Source organism: Centroberyx affinis, unplaced genomic scaffold (assembly GCF_046629955.1).
Source record: "Centroberyx affinis isolate AG114_WGS23_722 - 3 ecotype Tasmania unplaced genomic scaffold, CSIRO-AGI_Caff_v1 ptg002680l_1, whole genome shotgun sequence".
NCBI classification, from domain to species: Eukaryota; Metazoa; Chordata; class Actinopteri; order Beryciformes; family Berycidae; genus Centroberyx; species Centroberyx affinis.
Genome location: NW_027280863.1, coordinates 27,501 through 32,444, shown reverse-complemented (window position 1 = coordinate 32,444; position 4,944 = coordinate 27,501). Strand labels below are relative to the sequence as shown.

At 40.7% G+C, this 4,944-nt stretch overlaps 1 pseudogene; it reads right to left on the bottom strand.

Moving 5' to 3' along the window:
• Positions 1-426: 426 nt before the first annotated feature.
• LOC139657406 (uncharacterized) overlaps positions 427-4,944 on the bottom strand; it is a 5,565-nt pseudogene continuing 1,047 nt past the window's right edge.

The following is a 4,944-nucleotide window of genomic DNA, read 5'->3' as shown; positions in this document are numbered from 1 at the left end:
ACTATTAATTAAAATTCAGTGTCAGACAGTTGAAAGATTGGCAGTTGAATAGTCATGCCCCGTTTTTTTTTTGTTTTTTTTTTTCATAGTTTTACATTACATATGAGTGTACATGAATACCGAAGGTTTGACAAAGTCAAATCGAGCTGTAATATCCTCCTGCTTCCCTGAAGTCAGAGATATGACAACGTTTTGGTTTCCCTATGAATTATAACAATGTTTGGGTCGTTGTTATGTTTTTTTGTTTTTTTAAGTTTGCCGTTCATGCTACACAGCACTGTCACAGTCACATCAAACATGGCAGGACATTTACGAAGATACTGTACTACCAAAAGATTGATATAAGTGGGACGAAATTCAACTCTATATTTCAACTCTACAAGCTACTATATTTAAAGCCAAGTTGCCAAACAGTTCTAGTCGCGCTCAAGAGTACAGTAAACAGTCAGCAATAGGCTGGATGAATGAACACATAGGAGATACAGTAACATATTGTCCTACAAATTCAGTGTAAAACATTGTCTAACCTTGATAAAAAATAACAAAGACAAATATATTCCATTAGTAAAAAGACGCCTCTATAAATTAACAATACCGGGACCGGGTGGATCCTGTTTCTATCAATAAGGGAGCAGAATCTGCCTTTGGTTTTGGTGAGCATCATTTGATTATATCTTCTATGTGTTCATTCATCCAGCCTACTGCTGAGTGTTTACTGTCCCTATGGCAACGGGTACTGTACTTTGTGCAGGGCCATGCACTTGGAAACACACACACACACACACACACACACACACACACATAAACACATACTTAAAATGAAAGATGAACCAAGTGCATTAATGCATTTTGGAAGGGCCCAAAATTGTGGTTCACTGTTTCCTCTAACAGGACTGTGATGTCTGGATACGCCTCAGCAAAACGCCTCTCGGCCTGATGACGTTCTGTGGCATCCACAAAGGGGTCACGACCAAAGACTGACGTCCTTGTTAGGGTGGAGCAATTCTCTCAGTCATACAAGTCAGCAGCCTGACTTGCAGTTGGAAGCTGATTCGCTGTGAGCTTCACCCTACAGCCACCTTCTGCCAAGACATTTGGAATGCCTCTACCTGGGGAAAAGAAGATTGTTTTGAGTAGGGTGACCAAAAAAAGAGGACCATATTGGGCGGTGCGTGTGTGTGCTCGCACGTGTGTGTGTGCGCACGCCAGGACTGACTAACACTCAGGTGCCACTGCTCTAATGGAGAGGCCAGAGCCGCCAGCATGTTGACAGATGACTTGTTAGGGGAGAGGAGGAGAGGAGAAAGGGAGGAGAGGAGAGGAGGAGAGGTAGTGATTAGATAGCTATGCTAATGCTTGACCTCCTCTACCCCAATGCTTGTGCTTCATCTAGACTGAGGATGGCGGTGGTGGTATGTAATCGTTGGTTTTGTGATTAATATCTCCAAAATAATGCAATGCAACTCTATTCCAAATAGACCTCTATACATGTAAAGTAAATGTTTTCTTATGCCCAAGACATATATATATATGTATACACATATACATATATACAGTATATAAATAAAAAAAGCAAGACTGCCAGGAGTGAGAATCCGACTTTCGATGGTGACCCCCGACCTTATACGGAACCATACAAAATACTATGAAAGGACCCCCATGCACCATGATAGCTTGTGTACCCTAATGACAAATTGGGGTTACTAAATGTTCTTAAAGAGAAATCCTCTCTAAAAATTGAAAACAAGACAAGTCCCATCTCTGGACATTCTGATTGACAGTTAGCAAGAGCGTGCTACGTGAGCGCATCAGCACCATAGAAAAACAGAGCAACTGTGAGTAAAATACTGTCCCACAGATTCAATGTAAAACATTACCTAACCTTGATAAAAATAACTAAAACAAATATATTCCATTAGGAAAAAGACCACACAATACACTAACAATACCAGGACTCTGGCTGGATCCTGTTTCTATCATAAAGGGAGCAGAATCTGCCTTTGGTTTTGGTGAGCATCATTTGATTGACACATAAAAGACACTATATATTATGATACTGTTAGACAGGTTGTTTTTTTTACAATGTTAAGTACCATACCAGATGATTTATAATACCCCAAATATGCTTCACTAAATTCTACCTTTCTTTAAACCTGTAACCCTTGTGTTGCCCTTCATTCATTTATGGTATATTACCTTTTTCACTGAGCTCTTAACAAACCTAGCATAACGGTGTACTTAGACTACTAGTGGGTTACACTTGTCAATCATGAATTATAGGGGTTGTGAAGCATTGAGGTAGGCTATTTGGAGTTTCAAAAGTCAGGGTATATGGGTAGATCCCCGGAAACTGTTGGTTTATTGACTACACACAAAATGGTGGAAATGCTAACATAAGGCCTACCAAATGACGACAACTCTATTACAGAAACATCCTAACTCTGAAATCCTATTGTAATTTGAGTTAGGACACGATTTAGGAAAACAGCCATTACAGAACACTTCCCAAGTCCATTTTTTTAGGAAAAGTGTACAGAAGCCTCCTAACTTGCCAAAATCTCAAATAAAATGTCCTAACTTTACGACAACCCTGTTGGCACGGACAGTCAATTATGATATGGTCATAAGATAGGATAGAGTAACATAAGATATGAATCCTCAATTTAGTTTGGATTTGCCCCTGTAATACAAATTTGTGAAAAAACCTACTCAGACCTGTCAGATCTCAATATAGGAGGTCTCTGTAATACGGCCCCTGGTGCTTTGTGAGCTTTAGCACTGACAGGCCTCAAGAGGGGAGCAGCACTCATGTAGCACGGCAGTTCTAATGAATGATACGAGTGGGACCATCTTAGTAGCTCATCTGTCATGGGACCGGCTGTCCCATTTCCTGCCTCACCTCCTGACCTGCCTGTCTCTCCCTTCACTCTTCACTCCCCAGTCCTGCCATCCTCCTGCCAGCCTCCAGAGGTCCTTGGACTTCCCCTCTTCACCTGTTCTCCCCCTCATGCTTCCACCACACCTGTCTTCCGTAAGCCCATTAGCCCTGTTATCTTGTTCCCCCTTCACCAGCCTGCTTTCCACCAATCACCTCCCGGACTTTCCCCTGCCATTCAGCTGTCCCCCATGTGTGTAATCAGTCTGTGTGTATATCTTGTCTTTGTTCCTGTTAGCCCTTGTGAGTTCGTTGTCTTGTGTTACCTGTTGTGTGTTCCATGTGGAGATCTTCTGTCTAGTTACCGGCCAGGTTTGGTTTTTGTTTTTCCTTTTGCCTGTCGGCCTGTTTTGTTTTTTTCCCTTTTGGATTTTCCTGATTTGTACTCTGCCTCAGTTGTTTATTAAAGCTTCTAGCTTCTACCAGTTCCTCTCGCTGCTGGTCTTTGCATTTGGGTCCTAGTCTCTGCACCCCTGACATCATCGTGCTTAGGCACTTATGCTAACACACCAAAATTGGCTAAGTGAAATGTCATTGCATGCTGTGTAGAAAACTGTGTTACTGGATCAAAATACTGAAATACCTGGAACTGTATGGCTATTCCATGCATCAACAAAACGCTGAAGTCCAACATTGGCAATCTGGCATGACAGGTTTGAAACGCAGAAACGCACAGTGTTGTCTTCCATGTTTAGCCTCTCCTGATCCACAAGATGTATAATTGCTGACTTCAGTGGACAGGTCACACGGTTGTTGACCTCAGGCCACACATGTTCAATCCTGTGGTTCTGTAAAAAATTAAGAACAAAAGGGAATGAACTATAGAAACAGTTAAACAAGATGCACTCTGTGATCACTGTTGTGGTCGCTTCAGGGCTTTTTATAACATCATACAGACAAGGGAAAGCAAGCACTTTCAAGGACAAAATGTGATTGAAATGTCACTTTCCATTTTTTTTGGTGATTTTACTACTTTTTTTTACTTCTATCATAAATAACTTATATAACAAGCAAAATATTATTTTGATTAGGCTGGTAACGTGGTGATGTTGGTTTTTCCCATGGCATTTTCTGGTCAGGCAGGCAGGCAGGCAGTGATGGATATTTCATTAGATGGCCACTAGAGGAGCCGTGGGCCTGTACAGGATCTGTGCTTGTTTATGAACTGAACGTGTGTGTGTATACATCAGAATGTATAGAACAACATATGAACAAAAACAAAAATGTAAACATGCATTTTAATAACTAATTAGAATATTAATATTAGCTTGTGATTTCAATGACCCCATGAAGTTTAAGTTATTTGGCCATTGACGGTTGTCATACTGTAGGGCTTGAAAGTAGAGATGGGTAGGCCAGGCCAACAACAGTGAAAATAGAGGCCTAAGCGTTCAAAACCTTCTTAATGATGGCCCCAGCCATCGGTGCATCCTAACATGTGGAACCAGAGTCCAGCAAGCATTCATCATGATTGTTCTACTGGCCAATGATTTGAACAAATTTGAGTATGATATTGATTTAGGTTTAGATCTATTGTCAATATGCACATGAGACTGAAAAGTAATATGAAGAAAATAAATAGAGTTTGATGTATAGAAACAAAAACATGTACCCTTGTTGACTGGGTTTGGAGATACGGTGGCCTTTCTTGGTCACATCTGTACCCAGACAGTTTCTCTTGCACAAAGAGAGACAACAGAAATTCTCGCCCATGGTCAACTCTGACTTGATCCCATAGAACATAGTTGAGAACTGCAGTCCTATTTAAACAGTGAAAAAAAAAAACATAACCTGACTGTTTTAGGTAGCTATTTCATCCTGATGCAATGTTTCAAATTCCACAACCGAGTAAATAAGATACTCCACATTTTGTTTTATTCATCATTTGCCTGTTTCTACATTCATGGATTACGTCAGGCTGCATATTGGTAGGAAATTCTAATAACCCTTCACACAGTTCATTAAAAGTTGATACCCACTTAAGTCCGACAGAACTGCATAGATTGGAG